The sequence below is a fragment of the Anser cygnoides genome, chromosome 12, assembly GCF_040182565.1.
Source record: "Anser cygnoides isolate HZ-2024a breed goose chromosome 12, Taihu_goose_T2T_genome, whole genome shotgun sequence".
NCBI lineage: Eukaryota > Metazoa > Chordata > Aves > Anseriformes > Anatidae > Anser > Anser cygnoides.
This window is the reverse complement of record NC_089884.1, coordinates 18,971,857-18,999,491: the sequence shown is the minus strand read 5'-3', so window position 1 is coordinate 18,999,491 and position 27,635 is coordinate 18,971,857. Positions and strand designations below refer to the sequence as shown.

The 27,635-nt window shown below is 35.2% G+C and overlaps 1 protein-coding gene across 8 annotated transcripts in view; it reads left to right on the top strand.

Annotated features, from left to right (window-relative positions):
* The window catches only part of LOC125184179 (uncharacterized), a 274,259-nt gene that overhangs the window by 48,820 nt on the left and 197,804 nt on the right, over nucleotides 1-27,635 (top strand). For 2 of the 8 annotated variants that reach the window (XR_010834399.1, XR_010834403.1), the window contains exons 3-4: nucleotides 361-522; nucleotides 23,729-23,846. The exons of 1 other annotated variant lie outside the window; for it this stretch is intronic. The gene's annotated coding sequence lies outside the window, so the exon portion shown is untranslated. Of the gene's footprint in view, nucleotides 1-360; nucleotides 523-12,347; nucleotides 12,447-18,609; nucleotides 18,701-23,728; nucleotides 23,847-27,635 lie in introns of those variants that run through there. 5 more of the 8 variants (XR_010834405.1, XR_010834402.1, XR_010834404.1 and 2 more) reach the window with 3 other exon arrangements.

Genomic DNA, 27,635 nt, shown 5'->3' with positions numbered 1-27,635 from the left:
AGTGCCCTGAAAATTAAAATTCCTCACTCTGTTACTCATCAAAAGAATCTTCTGCTGGCAAAGAAAATCCTTCCTTTTTGTTTCTTCATATGAATTACTAAATGTTAACTAATGCTCAGTGTTCTCACTGTCTGACTACCTCATTCTAAATCTTGAGCATACCAGCTGGTACTAAATTGCCTTTTTACTAACTTGGGCCTTATGAAAAAGACAATGGTTAACAAATGTGATCAATTAAAGGTTTATTTTTATTTCCTCAAGGTGAGACACAGTCAATTATCTCACCTGTTTAGAAGAGTTGACTTCATGTTAACCCAATTAAATGTTTTAAGCAGTGACTATATTATTTTTTTCTTCTAGCACAGCTGCCCCTTAGAGTGAGAAGAAGAACAACGCTGCACTGAGTACTTTGCTTGTACAGAGAGCAGCTGCACAGCTCCAGTAGTGCACTGAGGCTGCCTTTCTGACTTCTGTTGGGTCTGGGGGTTGTCCTGTCATGAAACCTGGAAGTAGACATTGCTTGTAAGCGAACCTACCATGCTGACTGTTCTCTCTAGTTGATGTTACATTGTGTTAAATTAAAAAAAAAAAAAAAAAAAGAGGGGAAGAAAACAGTAAAAAGAATCATTGTAGTTAGAGGGGGGGAAAAAAGACCTGTTACTATTGTAGTGTGCACACAGACAGCATGACAACATTCTGTGTGGTTTCTAATGCTTTGCAGAGTCTGCCTTTAAATGATTAATTAACATAAACATTAGTTAATATACCTTTCTGATGTTGTGTTTTAAATAATAATAATAATAAAAAAAATTAGGTTCCTTCAATGAGCTCTAAGGAAACTTCAAATCCTTGTACCCCAGAGTCCTATCTATTGCTTTCAGCACCTGTTTTTCAATGGTTCTTCCATCTGAGAAGAATTTGAACCTTCATTTAACCGTTTCCCTGCTAAAATTGCCTCCTTACAGAAACATATTTGTTAATCACAGTGATATGCTGCCATCATAATCATCACTGCAGGCATACTGGCTGTGTATTTAAGTGAGGGATCCTACCGATTTGGATTACCAGAAATAAGCTATTACTGTAATATCTGAAGTTGACTGGAAAATTCTCATTGCGCTACTTTTTGTTGTAAAAACTGGACAAGTTCCCAGGTGTATTTTCTTCATCCAAACACAGACTTTCTTGTCTGACAAAATACATTTTTTTTCACCTGAGTCCTAGTTTATTTAAATAAATTACCTAATATACGTATATACAAATGCTAAGTGACCTTGTAGTGACAGGTACTGGTGAGACATTAGAGACACTCAAAAGTAGCATAACTTTCAAACATAGGTGAAAATTTTATAATTCAAGACATTGTTTAATAGAAGCTAGGTCTAGAAGATTAGTTCAAGCAGAGGGAGAGAACTCAGGAAGTTAGTGTTTTATTTATTTATTTATGTATTTATTTATTGTTTAAATACAATTTGAAAGGAATAGCAGCCATGGCTTTATAAGGAAAAATACTTACCGTTATTAGAGATAGCAATAGAATAACAACACAGCTCATCACTTTGTTAACAAAGCTATTAAAGTGAAAGCTTGAACTGTCTTTTAAAAGCAATATTTTGAACCCTGGTTCAACAGAACGTTTGAGCTTGTGTTTAAGAACATGCTTAAGGTCCTTTTCAAACTTAAATTCCTCAGAAGTGTTGCTGAATTGGAGTGGGCCTATATATACACATTTATATATCTTTTTTTCTAATCAGAATCTTATTGTTCTTTTAATTGGTGTTACTTCCCAAATGTAGTCCTTTTCCATATTTGGAAGAAAATTAACATGAGGAGCATAATCAGAAACTACATTATTTCTGCATTTTCTTTACAATTTGAGAGCTATTTGCTGAATGATAGTTTAAAGAAAATGTGCATCTTTTGCCTTTCCTCTAAAATTATTCTAACATATACTTACTGAGGTTCTTTAAATCTTCCGTGGACTGCTTTTACTGGGTTGGTTACATTCAAGGTTTAGCACATCTCTAGCAGTAAACAAGCGTGTTGGGCATGTTATTTGATGAACTTCAAAGATTTAAGCACTCAGCTTTAATTACTGATGGTTTTAGCAACAGCACAATAAAGATAGACTCCTGCTTCACTAAATCAAAGAAATGTGACTGAGGGCCTTCTGATCCAATTGTTCTCATTTAGTTCAGTTCTCACAAACATGGTTGTAAAATATTATTGTGGCTTGAGCTGACATGAAACACTATTGTCATCAATCAAATGAAAAAAAAGTGTGAGAATCAATGCATAACACAAAAGCGGTGGCTTCAGCTACTTAATCAATAGTGCATGTATTTCACAGTTTTGTTGCCCCACCGCCCCATTTTTTTCTCTAACTTCTGTTTGTTTATTTTATTATTATTTTTTAATATGTTATTGTGCAATCTGGTAAGGTTTAGCAGTTGTGGGGATGAAAGGAACACTTCCCAACCTGGATGGCCCCTGAAAGACACTGCTACTATATAACATTCAAGTGTTAATGCTACTCAGTAAAGCTCTGTACCTTTTAGTTGTTCAGTGATAATAATAATATTTGTTTCCCTGCTTGATACAATTATGCACACTATATTGAATAGTTATGATTGTGTGGCTTGACAGGATTCCAAGGTTTTTCCAGAGATCCTGCTATATGAACACATTCAGAGCAGTAAGGCAGGTTTAATGGGCAAGTTGGATGAAGCGTGAGGCCAGCTGGTGTCAGCTGCCTCTTAACAATGGTAATATGTATCAATCATTCAGCATGGTTTTTTTTTTTAGTTTTTAATCTTTGAGGTCTCTTACCAATAAAAATTATTTACTGGAATTTAAAGGGGAGTATTATTTGGAGGGAGGAGATGAGATGTTCCCTGCTGGCTTAATTTAAGCTTGTGCTGAATAGATAATCTTCAGCCAAAACGAGCATTACCAGCTGACACATCTACTGTCAGAAAGTTAACTGATGAAAACAAAAAGAGATTCTTGTCTGGTGAAAGAACTCTATCTCTGTAGAGAATCCAATGCATGATTTATGCAGTATCAGGTTATTCTTAATTTTTGCTTGATTTCTTCTTTTTTATTTGTTTATTTTTCCATATCTCAGTGAGGAAAAAAGAAAAACAACACAAAACAAAACAGAAAAACAGTATCTAGGCGTGTGCTTTTTTTGGTTTCATCTAAATGTTGCAGACTGCTCTGAACACAGGTTGCTGTCCAATTTCTTGATTTTAAAAACCTAGCAATCTAAAAAAGCATGTCAATGGTTTCTTCTACTAGCAATTGGGCTCAGATCCTTTCTTTTCTGTATTAAGTCTCCTATGGATCGAGTGTCCTCAAAAACATTCTGTATAGCTTTGAAATTTACCGAAGTTGATTTTTCTGGATATCACAATGTATCATCCCATATTAGCTATTGCCTGGCAAATTTTTTCTATGCTAGGTGCTCTTCTAAATGAGCTACTTTCATACCTTCCAATAGAAAGATACACACCAATTTCAGATACCTCCAAAGAAGTATCACAGTCATCTGTGGATATGTTCTGGAAGTCTTAGGTAAAGTAGGTTTCAGTGGAACTTTCAAACTTGGAAAGTTGATGGTATGTTTACATTGCACTTAGATCACACCTACTTAATGAAGCAAAGCAGAAAGTCATTGTGGTAATTTATGTTTTTCATCAGTTAGCATATATTCTAGAGCATACATTCTATAGCAAACCCATTCTGGAGTCAAAGTAAGCAAAGGTTTGTCTCCTTATACACCTATGTTATTTCTAGCACAAGGTCATGTGAGGTATGCATACTAAAGCTGCGGACACGTGAATGAAATAAATTCTGGCCTAAAAAAAGCCATAAACACATCCTCTCTCATGACCCCAGAGTGGAATTTATATTGAGATTAAAGATCTCTAAGAATATTGGATACTATAATGGTAGTGATTTATTTTTCTGAACTATAAACTTGATATCAATGCTATACATCTGCTATGGATAGCTTAGCAAGGTTTTCTTTGCTTAATGTAAGCTTTAGTAAAAGGTGAAGTAACATCCTCAAGAAGCTGAACTGATTATTGTTCCACCACATTAACTATGTTGTTATCTTTAAAAAAAAAAAAAATAAAAATTCAGCCATGACAAAAGCAAAAAAAAAAAATCCTTCTGGAATTTTGTCTGATCTGTTTCCTTCAAAAATACCCCACAAATTACACAATGCTTTGTTTGGAAAAAAAAGAAAAATAATAAGTGTAATATCAGTTGGGGAAAGATTTTCAATTTTTGCACTGATATTTTGGAGGGGGAGAGAGGGTACACAGAGGATGGACTTTGAAGACAAAAATATTGTAGCCAATTAGCTAAAATGTTACAATTGGTGCATTCTAAGCTTGATGGGCTCATTAAGCATTAAAACTCCTTGACATTTCCCTGTTGTAGTGATAAATAGGAATGAACAGTATGCATTTATACTTTACTAAATTGTGTCTTTTTGGCTTCTTCATCTGTTGTGTTTTACATGTTTAATTTTGCATCCATTTTATTAAAAAATTCAGCATTAAAGATTCTTTGTTGTTCTTCTAATTATCTTCCTTCAAAAAACCAACCAATCAACCAAACAAAAAAAAAAAAAACAAAAAACCCTCTTAGCTTTGTATCAGTGATATTGTTTGGTTTTAAAGTTTCATAGTTAATGCTCATTGTTAATTTGCCAAAAGGATATAGACTAATTTAGCATGTCACTGCTACTTGGTGAAAATGTCATCATTACTGATCCATGAGTTTTCACAGAAACACAGAAAGGAAGGAAGGCCACCAGTCTTTAAAACAGTCCAAATGATTTTAAGTCCATTTTTAATAAAGGGTTGGTGAAGAGAACCCTCTAAACCTTTTTTTTTTTTTTTCTTTCCTTGACATAGTTAAATACATTTAAATTGAGTTACATTTAAATGGAGTCACAACTGTATCAAATTCAACAAAGAGGCAAGGAGTGTTTTTTTTGTTTGTTTTGTTTTTGTTTTGTTTTATTTCTTGAATGAGATTGTGTTAGTCTTTTTATATCCACGAAATTAACATCAGGACTACCTACCTTCTTTTAAAACAAAACAAAACAAATTTTACCCCTTTTTTAATTATCACAAACCTATTCCAAGTTCTGAAAACAAACCACCTGCATGGATACTAGTGACATGGACTGGAGACTAAGGCTTATTCTGTCCTTTTATTTTTCTTTTCTTATTCATAACTAGTGGATTCTGAAGTCCTCAATTATTCAAACATACATTCCCTACCTCTCTGTTAGGAGAAAAAACTCATTTTTTCTAGAGTTTAACAGACAAGTAGTAGGCTAATAATTCTTAACTTCTTTATTGGATCTAAATGACAAGGTTTTAGAAGCAGATGTGGCTGCTGGGGTGGCCTCTGTGGAAGGAATTCAAGGGCTGCCGTGTGCAGGACACAGCTGGTTCTAGCCAGCTTTGCAATGGACCCACCACTTGCCAAAGCAGAGCCATTTGAAGGAGGTTGTGTTGCCTCCATGAAAATGTTTTTAGGAAGGTGTAAAAAACATGGAGGAGGAGAGAACAGAGGGAGCAAGAAGATCAGAGGTGCAGGAGGTTTTCCATGGTACAGCAGTCACAGCCTGGAGGGGACTTTGACCCGTGGATGAGCCCATACCAGAGCAGGTTCATAACCGAAATGACTGCAGCCTGTGGAGGACTTACGCTGGAGCACAGGAAAACTGTGGGAACATTTGTGCCAGGGGAGGTTTAGGTTGGATATTAGGAAGAACTTCTTTACGGAAAGGGTTGTTAGGCATTGGAATGGGCTGCCCAGGGAAGTGGTTGAGTCACCATCCCTGGAGGTCTTTAAGAGACATTTAGATGTAGAGCTTAGTGATATGGTTTAGTGGAGGACTTGTTAGTGTTAGGTCAGAGGTTGGACTGGGTGATCTTGGAGGTCTCTTCCAACCCAGATGATTCTGTGAATCTGTGATTTCTCCGACCCTCTCTGAACTTCTCTGATCCTCTTTGACCCTTCTCAGAAGTTCTTCCAACTCTTCTACTTTCTTTGACCTTCTCTGAAGTTCTCCAAGCTTCTCTTACCTTCTTCAATATCTTTGACCTCTTAAGACTGTCAAATAAGGTCAAAAAAGATTTCTTCTGTCCTCTTTTCGTCTCTATCCTTCTCTTTTCTGATCTTGTCTTTGACCATCTTTTTCTCCATGTTGTCCAATATTTTCTCTGACCTTCTCTTCCCCTAGCTGACAATCTCTTTTTTTTTTTTTTTGTCTTCCCTAGCATCTTTTTTCTATCTTCTCCTGTTTCCTTCCCTTTTATAGTGCTGGATTCTCAGAATCACATTTGAGACAGGGTCTTATAAGTCATTGTTTTCAATTACAGGTTCACGTGGAGCTGGATTAACTTATTTCTTTGGTCAACTATGAGTTGTCAACACTTTCTCTTTGTATTGCGCATCATCAAGTCAATATACGTAAATGTTCTTTTGAATTTTTTATTTTTTAATTTGAGCATAAAGCTATATGAGAATTTTTGCTCTGGTCCTCAATATATATATAATATATATTTAAATATAATAATATATTTATAAATATATATATATAATTTAGGTTGTTCCAATTGGATACGGAGGTGACATTATTTTGTAGAAATTTTGGTAGAAAAAAGCTCTTGTTCATTTTTTTTTTTTCTGTAACACTGTATTGCTCCTGACTGGGAGCCCTGTGGACACTGAGGAGTTGGTGATTCACAATACGGTTACTCTCAGTAACCCCAAAGCTGTGCTGTGCCGCCAGCACAGATCCTTTGGCTGTAGAATAACCTCGGCAGCTCAGTGTGATGGAGAAACCTGCAGCAGCTCCTGCTTGGTACTGCCATTGCACTACCTCGGTGTCCTTGCCTTTGTCTGAAAGTGCAGCAAGAAGTCTCATGTAAACTTCTTTTCTGTGTGATGGTAGAAATAATGAATAGAATTATTTTCTTGTAAGAAAAATCATATAATATCTGGATTGATCCAAAAGGAGAAGCTTCTCTCCACAGACAGGGGCTGTTCAGTGTGCCATGGAAAAATCCATGCAGGATCTGTCCAATGCTAAACAAATACAGGGTTCCCAGAATCTTGTAAGATTTACTCACTACCTATGTTCCTCTTTTTATTCTTTCTTATCAGAACAGCTAATTTATTAAGCCATTTCTTGTCAGGCCCTTGTTACTGAGATCCAGAAATAAACCTGCAGCATTTCTCTCTGTGCCTCCTCCCCAGCCCCTGCCGATTCTTCCCCATTGTGAAGCAAACACCTTTTACATTATGGTATCTCTATTTATCTCTTTGGAAATTGTCCCAGCTTACATTACATTCAACTCTTTTTCATATCATTGCTATCACTTAAAACACTATATAGCATTGTGTGGTTTTGCTGTTTTTGTTAGGAAAATTCCCACTGTATGTATGTTTGGGGAAGAGGTTCAAGCTATTATCTAATATGCTGTGCAGCTAACCACAGAGTTGTTTTTCCCTATTTTATAGAGAGGGTGATAACAAGGTAAATTCAGCTTAGGAAATGAAATCTTTTTTCCCATTCCTAAATTTTAATTCTTCTCCTCAGTGTTCCAAACTTCAGGTTAATGGACAATCAGATTTCAGCCAAGATGTCTCATAGCATTGTAAAAAGAAAGCATTTGAAGATATTTTCTCTTCTTTCTTATTTGAAATGGAGTTTTCCTTAGTGCTGTGTTCTCATTTTTACAGTGGTTATATTCATCTGTCATTTTGCTTAAGCAGTCACTCTTTAGGTCTTGATTACCCTTGCTTTGGGCAATCCCTTCTCTTTTAAATAATACGATGAAAGCAAATCCAGTGAGGCTTGCACAATGAGACCTTTAAGGTGCCGCCCAATCCTATTTGGTCTTGCTGCGACAAAGATTGGTCTTTCCTTTCATAGAATTCATGAGCACAAATGCAGTTGTCATTATACTTATAAAAAGCAGCCTATGCATGCAAATAGTTATTAACTGTATCAATGCAAGGCTCTTTCTGATGCTGGTTGAATTACTCGTAACAGAGATGTTTGTCAGTACCAGGGAATAAAAGCATTTCTTTTGGGAAGATCACTGCAGTCTTTCTGGACAAAACACTGCATGGGTTCTTAATATTTTAATATAATTTGAATATAATTTTAGTATTAATAATATTAATATATTAATATTCTTTTGATTCATTTTAAAAGGAATTATGACACACACACACACAAATTTAATTGGGTTTTACTTAAATTGATAAAAAGCCAAGATTGAATATCTATTCAATATCCAGTTTAGGAGGTTGGTTCATGTGCCTCAGTGTAATCTATGTGGATGAATCCTGTTGGTTCTTCCTGGGGTCTTCAGGGTAGATTTATAAATAACTAGTAATGCAAACAGGAGGGGAAAAACAAAACAACACCACAGGCTTGACACAATGAAAGCTGATAAGAGTTCCTTGCATCTCTGGGGCCATTGATTTAAAAACCTAAATACCTCTTAAACCTGTGTTACAGATTGTGAATTGTTGTTCTCCTAGATGGCTTTATGAATAATTCAAGTAACTGAACAGTACAGCCTGATCTTTATCACAACCTAGGAGAAAGAGCAACAGTTTCTTCTAGTATCTTTGGTTTTGGGGGTGAGGTTGCAAAATCTTCAAGTGCTTTGCATCAAACCTCTTCTTCTGCATTGTGTCTGCCTGGCAAGTGGAGACACTCATCACTATTTATACCTCAGTTACAGGCAGAGAGTGAGTAGCTATGTTGCCACTTTGTGCAAATAAATCAAAGATGCTAAGTCCTTATGGAGGTGTTTGGTAGATCATATAGCACAGAGACAAAGGAAACAAGAAACCTCTAAGTCATAATTTAGCTCATGTAATCAGTTTCTGAACATAAAATATTTGTAGAACTTATATAAATTTTATGGACTTATAATGGTAAATGCAACCCATTATCGAACTCAACATTTATTTATTTATTCATTTACAAAGCCAACAATGCTGAGCTAAAAGTGAGAACCAGAAACAAAGCTAACTGATCAACCTGAACAGAATTGGACTGTTTAAAAAAAAAAAAAAAGTATTAGGAAAAAACATGGAAACAACAATATTTTGTGTTCAAATTTTGAAACCTAGATACATTGGAAAAGCATCTGTTTACTTTTTGTGCAATAATTACATTGACATGTGAAAGAGCTATAGATAGCTATATTAATGTAACTGAGAACTAGGAAGGGTTATTTGATATAGGCTATTATTTTTGATGCCCCAGTCAGTGTACAGGAAAAGCGGCCTGGATGAAAAAGGCTTGATAAAACTTCATTGTTCAAATATATGAATAGAAATGTTTAGCTTACTGCTTTAACTTAGATTGTTTAGCAGAAAATCATAGGAAAAGGTGAAAGCTTAAAATTAAAATAAGTAATTGCAACTGAAAAATGTTTCTCTTTCTGGCTCAGTTAGGCATGTACTTAAAATCAATTTATTGGAACGGAGTCTGAAGAGGAGGCTGAAATTAGCACACTCTTTTAAGTGGTTAGTGAGTTTTTATACTTTGATACTGGAATTTATAGAGTGAAGCCAAAGGATTTTTTTTTTCCCTTTTGGTTTGTTTAGGAAAAGTTACACAGAGCTAGGTAAATATAATCACTGCAGAATTTAATGTTTTGCTATGGGGTTATTTTCACCAAGAAACAAGCAAACAATGAAAAAGAAAAGAAATCTGAAGCCAAAAGAGATAAATGAGATTGCTACAAGTAGGAAGAAAAAAAAAATCATTTGTGAATATGAATGCTGAATAATTCAAATTTTCTGAAATGGAATACACCATATAGTTTCCTTCCTAAAGTTACTGAAAAGTATTTTTAAATATGCAAATAAGCAGCAGTAAGTTGCACCAACGTTTTTGTGGGAAACCATGAGATTTTCTGATAGTTTCCACAGTAGAAATGCAAAGCTAGACAAAAATACCAAGCTTTCTTCTCAAATGAAGTTTACAAATCTGCACAGCCATTTTTTCTTTGCTTTTTTGATGTTTGCACAATATAATTCAGCAGCCTGGTATACTTCTAATCACAATAGCATAATACTCCACTGATGACACCTGCCATCAGTTCCTTAGTTTCTGTTATCTCTATGGTGGCCCTAGCTTTTAAAGAGTTCATTCACTGGAGAGGAAGGAAATGTCAGTGATCTCTTATTGTTCAACAACACCAAGGGGTTTTCTGAGATTGGCAACCAGCAGAACGTTGCAGTGCAAGTATTGTATAAAGCTGCCAGCATAGACTTGCATAGTAGATTAGCATTTTATTGCAAATATAGAAAATGACTGATGTATTTTCTAGGTCAGGGCGGAAGAAGTTAAATAAATAAGGATACTAATGATTTGAGTAGGAGAAGGTTGTTATTAGACACATTTTGCATCAACTGTGAATGGGCAATAGTAATTTTTTTTTTCTTGCACTCTACTACAATATATAAAGTCCTGAGCACTAAAATGCTAACTGTGATTTTAACAAATTGCAAATAATACCATGCTTATCTTCACTTATGTATCTCTTAGATATAACATCACTGAAATAGTAGGCATTAGTGTGGATAGAGTTGACATATTTTCCGTTCTAGGAGAATTATTTTGAAGAGAAACTTCCAGACAGTCGCTGTAGTACTTGGAGGTGTTTTTTATTTCTCTTCTTCCCTTGAAATGTATTGTTTGTTTGGATATGAAAGAGGAGTCTAGCTACAAGTGCCTTACTTTTAAGGAATTTTAAATGTCTGTAATTGTTTGCGGGGGGGGGGAAGTAGTTTAGTAAATGCTTTAAATCATTTGCTTCGTTCCAAAAAAAAGTTCTTCATAGCCATAGCAAGTCTCAGATAAGCTGGTGGAACTCTGGGTTTTCTGAGATACTACTTAAGAGATTGAAGGCAGCAAGGGGAGGAATGATTCCTAAGGCAACAGGATGGTTTCTCCAGATCTTTAAAGGTCTGACCCTATGCTTCAATTTGGAAGTGTGTGAGTAAGGCCTATGTTGTCTGAAGGAAAAGTAATTAGGAAGAACAGGCTCAACAGGAAAAAGAGCATTGAAAGACCATTTAAGGTTCTTAAAGAAAACTAATTTGTTTCTCGACTCTATTTATTCTTCATTTGTAGCTATTTCTTGTTTTACTCGTCTGAACTAAGTTTAAAAAACGAAAGTTTTGCCATTGAACAGCTCATAAGGGTAACCTTTATTAGAAATTTATCAGCTTTAGTACAATGCTGAGCAAATTTCTAACTGCCTTTTGAAAAATTTGATGAAAGTCATTTCTTTTCCCTTTTTTTCTTTCTTACAAATGATTACCTTTCTCCTATGTAGTCTTGCTCCTTCTTTGTAGAAAGAACAAGATGAGGTTAAAATATCATTGTTTATTTAAGATAATTGTTTGACAACTTTTAGAATTTGCACAATTCAAAAAGAAGTCTGTGTAAATGTGACATAGGCACAAGTGACAGGAGCTGATCCTTAGCCTTCAGAATGCTTCTCTAAAGGGAGTTTTGATGCAGAACAGGTGGCTTGGCAGATAAATCTCCACCTGGGTAAATCCTGAGACAACAAAGTAGCCTCTTCTGACCTTTTTGCTGTAAATTCAGACAACTCTTCTGCTACCTAAGGTGGAACCAAAGAAGATATAATTTTCTGCTTTGGCTTTATAGTGAATTTTTCTTATTTTTCCTTATTTGTTCTTTAGTTATTTTTGTCATTCATTTCTATGTTTTTAAGTAATTTTGGATTATTGCAAGGGTAAAATATGTGCAGAAAAGTTATAATGTTTGTATATTTGTAATAGAAGAAAAAAATTAAATCTACAAGGTTTAATTCTGAGGTCATTTCTCATTTCTTACCAGGTAAGACCTGACAGGGGTTACGTGAGACTTTGGCCCTCTCTTTGGAACAATTTAAAGCAGAACTTCTTTTTTTAAAAAACTGAATTTATTTCAGGTAAAAATAAAAAGGCATTTTATTTTTAGCCTTTGCAAAAAAAAATCAGAGTCTATATCCACAAGGCAACTTAAGACTTGTCACCAAACTGCCAGATAACAGGCTTATATTGGTCAGGAAAATATATTACAATTTTATCTACTTGTACTGTTCAATAAAACATTAGTATCTCAGCATTTTTATTTAACAATAGGCAACCTTAGGCCAGTAATTATGCAACAATTATAATCATAAAAACTGTCCCCTGCTGCTCACCTAGAAACAAGAATATATTAAACCAGAACTAACCATCTAAGAGGAAAGCAACAAACTACACTCATTTTTAATGCCCCTGCAGTGCACCATGGGAAGATAATAATTCACCCTCTAATTAGTATCCCTTCTGCTGCTGTTGGCGCAAGGACAGACAAAGAGGTATCCGCTTCATTACAAACTTGCCTTGGTAATCTTTAAATGTCTTTCTTCTCTGCAGGTTGAATGCATGCAATAGGGGCAAATAGAATGTGCAATTAAAAAAGGTTTGCTGGTATTGTTATTCTGACCATGCATGCTAAGTCTAATGAGTATACTGAAAAATCAAAAACAGCCATTTAAATGCACTTTTTTTCTTTTTGGCTATGGTATATTTCTTCCTTTTTGTCCTTCATTAGTTTCTACATTAGTAGGAAAAAAAGAGAATACACCAATGGGATAAGAGAGTGATAAATTTGCAGCATAACTGCAATAATTGTGTTGTTCAGACTTTGAGAAGTTGGTAGATGTCCTTAATCTGGTTTGAGAAAAACTGAATGACGATAGGCCTTAGTGCTTTAGAAGATTGAGTTTATTTGTTTCAAGAAAGTATATCAATAATAATGCATTTTATTTTAAAAACCAGAATAATTTTGCCACAGGCCACTATGGGTTTGAAATACTATGAAGTACTTCTATGTTATTTTTAGTGTAGAAATTAGTGATAATATTACTTTTACATTACTACTTTCCTTTAACTGACTTGTTTACATACGCACAGTGTACTTGTTGATTAATTTAAGCTTATTAAAGAAAATGTTACATGCCTGAGGGTATTTTCAGCTTGCCAATGTACAGCCAATTCCAGTCATTATCAAGAAATTTTAGTTGTTGCAATGACCTGCTGGTACAGTAAAAAACAAGGCAGCAGTGCTAAGAACTTGTGCTCTGGTTTGAATATGGCTTAAGTCAGTTCACTTATTTCCATTTGATAATGATCTGGGTCAAGTCCATTAGCAGTTCTGTAACAAAACCAGGTGAAATATTGCCTCTTGAGTTAATTTTGAGGATTATCTTCTGAGTTTCAAATTACCTGCCTGTAACTTCCATTTATATCCAGTCCTGCCCTATGTGAACTTCTTGTATAATCACTAGGAGAGTTGTGTATGCTTAGGGGAGATGAGTATCATATCTTATTTTTTGTGGACAGTCAAGAGAAAAATCAAAAGTAATTCATAATCACTTCCATTTGAATATGCTCAACTAAGAGCTGGTGGGGGCTGTGTTATCAATGTGAAAGGATGCAACACTCTTATTCAGCAACTCTCTAGCCTTGGTGGTAGAACTATTGCTTGTGGGACAGAACTGAAGTCAAAGGTGACTCAAAGGACATATAGTACATAAGTTGCAAGTACAAAGGGCATATGGTTTATTTTCATTCAAATAGTGTTTCCCTGTTAATCCCGATTTGTGTTAATTCAAATATGGACAAATTAAGAAATGGATAAATTTGCTATCTTAGACTACGTGTACATTTGAAGAAGGAATTTGATGCCATTTTAAGCTATCTTAGGACTCATGCTGGGAAATAAAAGGTCTGGAGGTTGTCCTGTTTTAAAATCAAAGAACAGGTATCTTATGGAAAGCTTACAAGCTCTTATCATTGATGTATCTCTCTGGAGAATAAATGGAGAATGTGATTAATTATTTCCATAAATTTACCCTTAGCATTAAATTCACTTTAAAACGTCAAAATTTGATTTGCTCAGCACTCAGTCATATCAAAATTACTTTCTAGAGTTACTTCAAAAGGTAATTCAGTAACAGAAATTGTGCATAAGAAAATAATTGGATATAAATTACTGTTATGTGGTGTTTTAGTGTAGCATGAAGCCACATTTTGCATGAGTAAGAATAGAAATAAAAACAAAATATCCTAATGATATTCTCTTTAAAAACAACCATACACTTGTAATAAAGACTAAACCATAGGGCAATTGCTAAATCACCAATGACATTGTGGAGTTAATGGATCTGAATGTAGTACTAGAACACTCCCCCACATGGCCATTAATCTCAATGGAGATGCTTTCTGCCTCAGTCATTATTGCTTATTGATCTGACACGTTTGACCATAACTTCTCATCTAATTATGTCATAGACATTTCTTCTTATCCAATTATGTGGTGCACTGTATCAGGTTACATTGTTTTTCATAACTTTACTTTAAGTCTCTCTCTCTTTTTTTATTCTTTTTTTGTAATACTGTTTATCTGGTAAAAATGTGCTTAAATGTCTGGGACAAATTGTGGAAATACTTCCTTAAACACACTAATTTCTCTGGGGCAGGCCAGAATCTGCGAAAGGGAAACATGAACATCAGCTAGCCATGTTGGTTGTTTTTGCTTTGTTAGAACTAGTCTTTCTCAGAATAAATGTCAAGGTTTTACTCTGTAAGAGGATGGGGGGTGGGGGTGGGGGGGAGGAGTCATCATGAAAAACTTTGTTTTTATGCTTTTTAACTCCATATGTCTTTTATCTTAAATGGGAGCTTCCCATTGCTAGTCTTTGACACTCGGTCTCAAGGAGATGTTGTGCTTCACTTACGTCCTCTGTGTCATGTTATATTCAAAGTTTAATGCAGGGAAATGGAGCCAAACAAAGAAAACATCTCAATGACAAACATCTCTGATTTTGCTTGTTCTAGTAATGAATGATGGCACCTTGGGGAATTATTATAGTAGTAAATATAATAGAGTTATAAATACCAGTAAATAAATTAGTATAGATTCAAGCTTCATAAATGATATTTTAATTATATTACTTTATTTTTTCTTGGCTTTTATTTTCAGAGGTATCACTATTTCTGCAAAAATTGGTCATGTTAATCAAATTATCATTGATTGTTTTTAATCCAGAAAACCTTTTTCCTAAATTTATTTCTAAACTATAGGAAACTATCAACAGTTAGAGGGTCTGTTACTCTAGTAGAAAATGTTTTAATTCAAGATTACAATTTTTAAATGTAATTATTTGTTGTTATTATCCAAATATATTGAATTTCTACTGTAAATACAATATTTTTCTTTAACAAAACACACTACTATTTGGTGAGATGTGAGGTTTTTGCTAAGGAGAAAAGCAAAAGCTTAGAAGTTCTTGTTTTAACTGATCTTTACTACCAGCAATTTATATTGTCTGTTAATGAAACCCTTGGCATAGCAAAAATTATAGTGGAGACTTTGCTGAGAAGGAGAAAAGGCATAAAAGGGGTGAAGATGTTAGAAGGATGGAAAGGAATGGAGTACTCTATTATCAACATTCTAGTTTAAGTTTCTGGTGTATCTGAAGTCCTCTAGATTACATTCAGCTGACATGCTAATTTTTTGCATCCCTTGGGCTTTAGAACACAGTTTTGTACCTAATAAGTCACTGAGTTTTCACTCTTAGCTTCAATGCAATTGACTTCAATTTCTAGTTTCTGCAGGTGAGACTGAGAATAAACAGCAATAAAAAATGGAATAGTAACTAACAAAACAGATAAAAGTATTTTAACATCATTCTTAAATAGCTTTTTAAAGAGGCCAGTATTTTACATAATGGTCCATTATTACTCAATCCTATATTAATCATCTATAAAATAATCTTGATTTAAGGTGTATAATGTGTAATATACCTGCCAGTAAAGCGTATCTAAAGATATAATTACTGTTGTGTAGAGTAACCATTTTCTGAGGCAACCTTTCACAAGCAAGGTAATGTAGCATTATGCTAGTTTTTTATATACCACAGCTCCTCCACTCATTATATGTTTTCACAGATTATTTAGTGATAATCCACATATTGACCTAGTTCGCACAAAGTATAAACAACAATATTTCTCACTGTTTATGATTAATCACTTGAATATTTTAAAGATTAGAAGATTCTAGAATATTCATGGTATCTTAGACCTAAACTTCTGGAAACTAGAAAAGAAATCTTTAATGGAGTTTTATGATGTTTGTATAACAATGCATAATTGAGAGTAATTGATAGTAAGACTATCAGCATCATCACTTTGAGCTCTTGATCTGTTACTTTGAACACAAAGTATCTGTAGCCTATATGATTCCATTTAAATGGAATGAGATCCAGGACTCTAAACATGTTAGAAAGTGGTGTTTAGCATAATGGAAATGTCACCAAATGTTAGTGGTGATGGTGAAGACTTGACTGGCTACTCTACGTAGGTGTAGGCACGTAGGGAGCTATGGCTTTGTTAAAATATATTTGTACCTGTATTTGAACAGTTCTTGTTTTCCACTTATATTAATTGAGAATTATTTAACACTCCATGGTTCTTTAAAGGACTACATTGTAAATTGCATTTCTTTTCTGAGCTGGGCTAATGTTATTGGGCTGAATATTTTGTGCATGCACAGGATCAAATGATTATTAATAGTTCTAGTCTTTCCTGGGTTGCTAGCTGCACAATAATGAAAAAAACAGCATGGTCAAGGTACAAATCAGCTTGAAACATCTCCTGTGAACTTTTAATTCTAAATTAATACAGAGCAATTAAAAAGCTTGTACTTACATATTTCTTTTAGACTACAGTAATGGTTTGGAAGTAACAAAGACAGACATTCTGATTAGAAGAGACCAGGAGTTCACAGATCAATAACAGAATGTTGCAATTCTTTCTATAATTCCGGATGATGTATTTTCTTTCAGTGACTTTCACTTTAGAAGTAATCATGGAAATTTGTAATTGTAAGATGAGAGGGCTTTGCTCCACAAATTCTAAAATAATGTAAAATTTAATATATCTATGAATATACCTGTCCTGCTGTACACATTGCAGTAAAAATCATATGGTTTACATCAGCTGAAGAATATAGTCACACTGTCTTCTATATCAACAGAGACTATTTATGATGGAATCTCCTTTTGGGAGTGACAACAGTATTTTAGAGCCCACAGAGTATGAGCGGTTTTCTTAGAAACATGGGGCTCTCTTACCTTTTTGACCTTAGTTATAGTGACAGAATGCAACTAGTGACTTGGCTCCTGGGAGTCAAGGTTTCTCACATAAACTGCACAACCGTTCTGGAGAAGGTATAGCCAACAAATGTATCTCATAGACAGGTGAGGGCTCTGTGATCTACAACGGAGGAAAGGATTTCTGAGTTCTTTCATAACTTCAGAAATTATTGATGGATGAAGAAGAGTTAGAAAACCCACAGATTTCAGACAATGAAGCAGTTAGAACAAATTTTCCATTTAGTGAAAATTAAAATGTTTTGTTATGATAACTAAATAATTAAATATTGGATGAAGACAATTCAGAATAAAGATGAATAAATTTATTTAATTTTCTTCTGACTTTCCCACTTTATTATAGTCAATGCTATCAAGAATCATTCACTCTGGATGTTGGATTTTGATATATATATTTTTTTTCCACTGACTAATTGCGTTTGACTTTTTGTCTTGTGTATTTCTGCTTTGGACTCATATTTTTTTTTTTTTTTGTCTTTTAATCTGCAATGTCATTGATGCATCATCTTTTTCTCTGTTGAAAGAAACAGGTTGAGGGGTTGGATTGCTGAGACAGGATTACAACAGTGTATTAGCAATGTCTTTCTGTTTCTAGAGATGTTGCAGGCTGCTTCTGCTGTGTAGCGTAGCAATTATTAATTAATTTACTCTACTTCATGAAGTCTGCCCTCAACCCTTCCAACCCCCGTTCTTCAAAATGAAAAGTTGGACTTTAAAGTAGTAGGTGCCTAAGAAGAAGGAAGGTTTTTGATGCTATCGCTAAGGCAAGTACTGAAGAGCTTGCATTATCCATCTCGGAGCTGGCGTCTAAGAGATGTGCTATTTGAACACCAGTAAAAATTATCTGAGAAGTTTATTTCATCCATAGAGTTGAGCGGGAAGGTGAGAGATACCCATCCCTGGACATCTGAGCTTTTCTTATAGAGAATCTGTAGGGTTATTTCTGTAGCATTAGAACCATGTAGCCTACCACAGAGACTTGGCCTTTAATGCCAAGTCATTTTGCTTGCTACACCTCACATTCTTTCAAATGTGCTGCACTTCAAACCTGTCTCTGCTCATACAGTCTCTGTGTTTTTGCTGCTGCTGGAGGATATGTCTGACAGCCTTTTTAGAGTCTTTCTGTGATTTTTCAGGTTCTTGACATGGTCTTTGACCTAGCTGCCTCAATGTGCTGCTGCTACTCCCTTGTCTCTGTTCTCTCTATTCTTGTACAAAATTTATAGCTGGATTGTACAGCTTCTGTCTTATGTTATAATTTAAAACTTTGATGCGATCTTTAACAGAAATACCTCAATTGCAGGAGTGCAACATCACAAGTATGGATGATTACTGCAATCTTCACTTCCGCCACCTTGGACAGGCAGGTCCCCAAAGGCTTACTGTTAAAGCAGGTACAAAAGGGGGGCAAGATGTCGACTGTCTATGCCTATGTCAGCTCTAACATTAGGGCACAGATGAAACAATTCTAGTATCTCCTAAAGGGCTGCACAGCAGGATACATTGCACCAGCAGCTGCAGTATGTGTTGAAAGGCTGGAGCAGATGCTCTCTATTCACTGTAGTCACCACTGCAAATTTAGCACCAGCAACTTTCACAGACTTTGAGCCCTAGATATCGGGACAATATATTGACACTCAGTAGGGAATCATACTAGAATAAAGGAATAGTCTTTCATTACTTCCAGTCTTGTTCACAAAACTCTAGAAACAACATGAATCTTACTGTTCAGGATATTCTGGTAGTTCATGAACTGAAACCTATTTTCATGCTTGTAGAAAGCTATGAAGAGTATTATTCATAAAATGTCTACTGTAAAATATAAGTAGTGCTATCTGAAACTGCTGATTTCACCATGGCCTAAAGTGACTTTTTTTTTTTAAACTATTCCTAATAAACAAAGATTCCTATCTGCATTTGCTTGCTTTGAATTCTATGGAAGCAGCAGTTTTCTCACTACAATAAACCCAGATCAAAAAGTGTTTTCTTTTGAATTCAGATCAGCCAAATGGGCATCTCTTTCTGAATTCAGTTGTGCAGCTGATTTCTGATCTGCAGCGTAGCTAGGGGTTTCATGTGGTAAAAGGGGTATAACTCATTTACACTGAATAATGTATGCATATATAATATGTGCAAAACAGCCAGAAGCCAGAGAAATATCCTCCAGCTAACTACCTGTGTTTAATAAAATTTACTGTCCTTTCATGGAACTCCAGTCTTACAAGTATCCTTTAAAATTTAGATTAGATGTGTTTTACCTAAATTATTGTACTATCAGAGAGTACTATACTACCATCTTTCAGTGTGTTTCTGTGATTCTGTGAACAAATGGGCCTAGGACTTTAGAGCAAGCTTCATTCTTTATATGTGCACGTTAGCAATAAAAAATGACTTTGCATTTTGATGCATTTCTATAGAGATATACTTGAGGTTACCCACATGATGCAGGACTTCCCTGGTGAAATGCTTCAGCTGTTAAGCAGGAGGTTGGATTTGAACTACTGTAATGGCTCTTTCTTATATGGTCTTAAACTCTGCAAACAAGTGCAAAGCTTCACTGTATTTCCAAACACCAGAATCAGGCTGAGTGGTCTTTAACTGTTTCCTTGTCTTTCAGGAGAACTAGGGTTCCGCATTAGCCAGCATTTGATTCATAAGCAGTTGCTACAGGTAAATAGAAAGCTGCATTGTTGTCTGCAGGAGACTGAAAGCTCTCAGACAGAGATAGTTACTGAGAAAATGAAGTTTTGTAGGGAAGCATGCTAAGCAATCAAATAGGAGCCATTAAGCATGTTGTTTTTTTTCCTCCAGTTTAGATTCATTTAGCTGTTGAACTTAGTGATATGGTTTAGTGGAGGACTTGTTAGTGTTAGGTCAGAGGTTGGACTGGGTGATCTTGGAGGTCTCTTCCAACCTAGACGATTCTGTGATTCTTTTACAAAGCAGGACAGGAAGTTTAGTTCAAAAGGATGTAGATAACTATTTTACATTACTTATGAATTCCATGCGCCATTTAAGAATCCATTAATTTTGGTCTACTTGTTAAGATACTGAATACCTCTAATTCTTAGGATTTCCCATAGATGTCAGTGTAGAAGACAAGTGCACCTATTTTCCATTGTTACTGTTTCATACGAGCTCTTTTTCTCTTATAACCTGAAAATGATTTCTGTATCGACAAAACTATTAGAATGTATTTTTCTGGAATTTGACTGATATTAAATTTTTTTTTCAGTCATGTCAAAATCTTATGGGAACCCTTTGCAGAGGGAATGCAGATCATTAGGCAGGTTACTATTATTCAAGTTATGCAAATCTTCATCATGCCCTGTTGTGGCAAAAAGTATTGGGCCCATTAGTCATGGCTGCTGAGCACTTATAGCTTCAAGTGAAGACAGTAGGAGGTAAAGGTGCTCAACCTCTCTGAAAGTAGGGGTTATTACATTAAAATAGATCTATCATAGTAAATTGAAATGTTACAAGTATAGTAAGAGTTCTCTGACGTCTACTTTAAAATATGAACCTCTGGGGACTGGTCTCACACCATAATCTGAGCTGCAATATGAAAGATTATACTTTCAGAGAAAGCTCTATAAGTATTAGGGCTGTTTCCTATTGTTCACATATCTTTTTCTTTTTTTCTTTTACTTTTTTTTTTTTTTGGTAGACATTTGTTCTTCTTCTACAAGTTGAAGCTGTCACTCTCCTCTGTTTTACCTTGTTAGCTGGTATTTAAATATATACTCTCCTAGCTCCCAGCTGCTCCCCAGTCCTGGTTGCTGTAGGATCAGTGCCAAGCATGGAGCGTGCATTATGATCAGGTGTGCACTCACAGCTCAACCTCACAACCAACAAGCTTGGAATCCTTTGCAGTCCCATGGGTTTGTAGCCCTGGACTGGGTCCTTGTATCAAAATTGTGTTAGCAGACTGCAGCAGATAGCTACAGCTTAGGTGGCCAAGAAAGCCTATGTACCTATGTGGGCATAATATATATTGGACTTTCAATATACTTATCATTACTAAGATATCACCATTATCATCATTTGTGCCGTTTAAAAGCTTCCCTGGAAATAATATTCTGAACAGTACAATGATTAGAGAAATTCTCTTTTCTTTGTTAATCCAGGTTTAGAAAGACTACCAAAGCATTCTCAGACATTGATGACACAATTGGATGATCTGTGTTAGCAGCTGACACAATTCTTCCAACACTCTTCTTTCTCTCAGGTTAAGTGTTGTAGCCGTACTTGTTTTACCCATGATGTAAAAAGCAGCCTTGGAACTTTTCTGTTAACCTAAACTGTTGGGTACCCCTATGATGATGCAGGACAGATGCATGAAATCATCTAACATCCATTCAGGTAGCACATTAGATAACGAGAGAGGGCATGCAGTTAACAGATTTTTATTTATTTATTTTTAATAAAAATGCTTTTCAGCTTGCATTCATTAATGGCCCAACTGCTAATGACTTAGGGTTGTGAGGTGTGGCCAAGTAACACAAGGTAAATTATTCATTTGCTTAAAGCAAGTCTATAGGCCAGTGCTCTGCTTAAGGCTGCCTTAGACCTGCATCTTAGTGCTGTCAGGATTTCTCTGACTGAGAAGGATTTTTTGAAACTTATTTGATGTGGACTTTTATTATATTTGAACTGAAAATGAGCTGTTCTGGAGGAGATCCTTGGAGAAGCTCCACCAGTACAGGACACAACAAACACAGCAGCAGCTGCAGCATCAGCATGCTCCTCACACTTTCAACTAACAGCTCAATGAAAGATTTTGGCAAGGCAGAAGGCCCAGTGGATGCCAGGTTGGCACTGGTACCTGTTGTGTTTTCTTTGCCTTATAGGATTGAAAAAAATAATAAAAAAAGGTAGCCTGTTTTTATGATACTGCAGCTTGAGATGAGGGGGAAAGGGAAAATAAATTATTCTTTTTAGGGTCTCTCCCCTGTCGTGGCCTTTTACCTTTGTTCTTCTGCATTCTTCATCATATTAATTAGGAAAAATATTCAAAGTACTGATGTCAAGGACAGTTTCTGGAGTTGGATGATAAGTTTTAAGGATAATAATTTAATGAATATTAACACTACAATTTCTTCCATATATTGGTCCATGTTTTCATATTTAAGTGCTTAAAGGCATGCTGATCCCATGCAGTATCTCTCAGCGCAGAACAGGTTTGCCCTCTTTCCCCAGCCAAAAGAAAACAGCTGTGCCACTGTGGTGTAATGCAAAAGCTAAGTGGGGGACCTGTTGAGGACAGAGACTATCAATTCAAGAGAACTGGCAATATGACTGGTGGGACTAAGTAGCTTCACGTGGCTATGCATTATATAAATATATCAGCTGAGGTTGGTGCTAGCTGGCAAGTTGCTGCACTGTGTTCTATTGCAAGATAGAGAGATCCCGAAACTAATTGCTTATTTGGCATACTGTTACACTTATTTGTCACAAGCAGCTAACCATAAACCTTTAGGTCTTGAAGGACGTTCTAGTTAAATGTACACATTTCTTTATATTATATATCTGTGATGTTACTATGTTTATCTATCTTAATAAATAGTCTCTCTAAAACAGGACAGACTGTGTACGAAGTCTCGCTTGCTTAATCTAGAAGGAAACAGAGGCAATTACCTTAATTACTGTACCACACCTTTTTGAGGAAATACACCCTTACTGGAACTTGTTTTTATTTTTTTCCATTTGAGTTACCTCTTTTCTTCATATACTGTCCCCTTTCTAAAACATATCCAGCAAAACCTCCCTATGCAGATAATGTGACATTCCTTGGCAGCTTTTGATTTGTTGCATGGGAGAATTGCATTTTGCTATTTTAAATTAAATACTTATAATAACACCTTGGGTTTTCAAAGGATAATATTTCGTTTTCCTAAATGACTGATTTTAGTTTATCTTCATTTCCTATTCTCAGGGATCATAGGGATTTTTTTTTATTATTATTCTTAACTGGAACAATATGAAAACTTTTTAATAATTAAAAAATCTTAGAAGTAGACCTAATTTATATATGTACAATTATTTGAATTATACTGACATCACATATCCTTTCATAATCTAGCAATTGATTTTCCCTTATGGTAATACTATGACTTTGTTTAACATTTTGTAATTACTGGAACGAGGAGGGAATGGAACCTTCTTAATGTATGTTTTGTGCCATCTCTTAGAATGATTTCCAGAGCTACATATATGGGCTTTCTTTGGCAATTTCAGCAGAAACTAAATTTGTGATGAAATGCGTCCTCAGTATCTGTCTTCCTGAGGTGTGTTGAGGTTCTGCAGATACCACTAGTTTCCAATTAACTTGCAGGCTAAGTTCAAGTTGCTGATCTTGACCTGTAAAACCACAAATGCCTTGGGACTAGGTCACCTGATACCATTTGTGACATTTCTTGCAGGTGCCATCAACGAATCACCTGTGACAATGGGCCTCATCTTTAACAGAGTGGACCTGGTGGAGAGGATGTGTTGGGCTTGTTTCTTCAGTCTTCTCTTCACCCTGTGGAGTTTCTAAGGGTGAGCTGATTGATTTAAAGGGTCTAATGGAATATATGGGTGCACAAATTATGAATACCAAACTTATTTTGTTAGTTTGTACTTAAACAGCAAGATACGCTTTGTCAAAGCAAGTCAGATCCTCCTAGTTCTTCTCTATGGAATGATTCCTGTTGTGTTCAAACAGAATGCCAAGGTAAGGCGTAATTTGATTATGAGTGTTTTCTCTATGACAGAAACGAAAAGTAAGGAGAGAGCATTTAAATGAAATATGTTATTGAAAAGGAATAAAGGTGTGCTGAGTTTCATATGCTAAAGAGCTGAACTTGGTTCTCCTTCCTGGAACAGAAGCCATACAGGACACTGGGTAAATCACTTAAATTCCTAACTCCAATTAATTTCAAGAGGAATAAAATATCTAAATACTGATGAAGAGGTAGGCTTCAGCTACTCTATGAATTGGTTAGTAAAAGTGGAAAATAGCTTTTTTTAACTTTGAGTATTATGAAGAGGCATTCTGTGCATGGGAAGTAGTCACATGTTGCAGTGATGGAAACCATATACCTCCAAGGTTTGCTTGTATGCATCTCTAGAGCATTACTGAAAATGTCTGTGTGATAACAGAAGTATACAATTTTTTTTTCCTGTCAGTAGACCTGATGAAAATACAGCTAGATCCAAATTATTCTCTCAGTAGGGAGAATTACTTAATCACAGAGAGAATCATTTAAACACTTTAATCACATTGTGGATATAAACTGTTTTTTGTGGACTCAATCCATATGTCAATCTTCTATGTTCTATTCTTGGAAGTTCAGCACATTTAATAGGGGTGTATGTTGTTAATCTGAATGATTTTTACTTCCAGACTTATGAATGAACAGAAAAAAAAATAGGACTTATTTTTTGTGGAGATTACACAGACAACAGAGGAAAGTATAAAAGGGGAAACACTGGCAAAACAGAAGTAAGATCAGAAAAGAAATTTGTTTTTCTACTATATCAGGTGAAACTAAAAAATGGAAGGCAAAGGATCTAAATGAAACTCAGTTTCTGATTTCCTCTAAGATCAAGTATGTAGCAATAGATAACACATTTAGATTTAATAGAAGCTCATAATGAAAGGTAAGTTAGTAAGAATTTTAGAGAAGCTCAGAGTAAATAATTTTATTCACACTTGTCAGCTAGACTGAAAAACTTGTTTAGAACAAATGTGAAAAGATAGTAGTTGCCTTTGCAAAAGATACAAATCTTCTTAAACTATCTAAATAGGTGATTATATTTTATATTATGAACAGGTATGCTCAGAAGTATGTTTCTGGAGAAAAAGAAATACTAGGTGTCAGCATGATTCCTGCTTCAATCACAGCTGTAGCAGATTTGAGCAATAGCTTATTTTAAAGAAATGCAAGTGCAAATCTATAAGGAGATCAAAGCAAGTTTGATATAGTACAGCAGTTGTAGAAAAGACTTAAAATTCTCTAAGTAGAGTTTGACAGTCTTGTTTTGAAAAAAGTATTTTGATAATTAGGTTCTGTATTTTGCAAAGACATGGATGCTTGTTTGGCTTTATGCGTCTCACTGAAGTCAGTGAATTTATGCATGGAGAGTTAAACTACTTATGTCTTTATGCAGTCGAAGATTTTGACATTATTTATTGTTTAGCTGTTCCATGGTGCAGTTGTCTTCTGAAAGCAAAGTGGATGAAATGCAGAAATGTTTTTTAAAAGGGGGAAGAAAAATGTGCTAAATGAATTAGTACTTATTGGCACTTGAGAATTTTGCAACAAGATTTAAAACAACACCAAGAGACAGTAATTATTTACTGTGCTTCAGTTCCTTGAATGCAAATTAAGCATAAGCTAAGTAGATCATTACCTCTGTTTTTATGTCCGCATAGATAAACTATGAGGAAAAAATATCACTGATATAAGAAAGCGTACCTATACAATCATCTGCTCTCTTGCTGTTTACCATGCAAAAGTACAAATGTTTTATTTCACCCTGACCATGTTAGCATGAGCAGGGAGGTCAAAACCATTAGCAGATTGATCCTTCTCACACTCCATTTTATGGCCCCTATCCACTGCTGGTTTCACTTCAATGAGTTTTCTATTTCTCTTTTACCAAGCTAATTTAAATAAACAAAGTTTGGGGTTTTCAACTTGGTTTGTCTGCCACTTTCTTTCTCTGTACTTGCCTTTTTTTTTTTTTTTTTCCTGAGCTCTCTCCTCTTCATCTCCTTAGTCATTACCTCCTGCATGCTATCTTACTGGTTTTCAATTCTTTTCATTATTTTTATGACTCTTTCTATTGGATAGAAGTGTCTTATCTTAGATAATCTCTATTAATTTTTGGAATGAGTATGTTTCCAGATTTGTTATTCTTTTTTTTTTTTCTTGTGGAAAGCTACGGGTTTTCTTAAGCATTGGAATTCAGCAAATACAGCCAATTGTAATGTAAGACTTATTAGCAGCTTTAATTATTGAGAATCTACATTTACATCCACATTTACATGCCTATGTCTTAGTCATTTTCCTTACACTTCTTCTACAATAAGATATTCTTCAACATAAAATTAACATTTATCCTAACAAATTTGACTGAATTGCTCATCACTCTTCTAACAATGTTTGATCAAACTACCAGTCATTCAGCTTATTAGTGTCAGTATTTGTTACTGATTTTATTCTTCAAGCAGTATTATTTTCAATTCACTCACTAGTATCCTTGGTTTCTGCACCCTTCAGTACTCCTTATACATAGGGCTCTTTTCTGGCTCACCTAATCTTTCACGACTGGATTCCCGCATCAGAGCTCCCCAGAAACCTGAGGTCTCTGGCGGTATCTGAACAGCTGTGCATAGTTGAACTCTGCTTCTCCATTTTATTTCCTATGGCATTGTTTCTCCTTGTGTGTTTACATTGTGCTCTCAGGAACTGGGAGTGAAGCGATTGTGCAAGCAGGTATGGCAACTTCAGTGCGCTTGTGTGAGTGTTTGTGCAGAAACCCTTTCCAAGAGACTGGTTACTCACTTTGGCTTCTGAGAAATGCAAGGGGGAGTTGTGCATTGTACACACAGAGAATCCAGCGACTTTGAGAGGGTTGTGTAACATCTGCTTTGAAGTAGAATGCTTCTAACAGAGTAAGCATTACTGAAAGGTAATGGGATGACAAAATAACATATAGAAAGATCCAGATGTAAATTATATGGGAAGGGCAGTTTAGTGGAGAATCTAGCACTAGGCTTGAAGAGCCCATAGAATCAATGAAATAAACTTTCTAGGTTTATAGAAACACATTGCAAAGATTTTAAAAATATATAAATATGAAAGTAATGGCAAATGGGTATAGAAAAGAAAGGACAGGATACATAAGGAAATAATACTGAAGTATAACATAATGACATAACGTGAATTTGTTCTTTCAGTTATGGTCACCCCATCTCATAACGATTGCAAAAGAAAAGTAATTCATAGTAATTATAATAGACATAACCAACTGATACTGTAAATCTTATTAATTGATCAGGTGAGAGTGGGGCAGACAGGTTAAAAAAAGAAAAACCCTTTGCATGTTTTATTTAGTGTAGTGTCACAAATACATGTTGGCACAAGGCCCTGTTTGGGTGTACAGTACAAAAAGCGTATATCATGAAGATCTTAATAAATCAAATGAAAATCATGTATGTGTGGTTGTGTTTCTCTGCAAAATAACAGGTGTTTAATGCATGTATTAGGGCACCTGTTTTATTTGGCTGTTATTTGTCCAGAGATGCTTATTCATGCTAAATTTAGCAAGGCTGTGGCA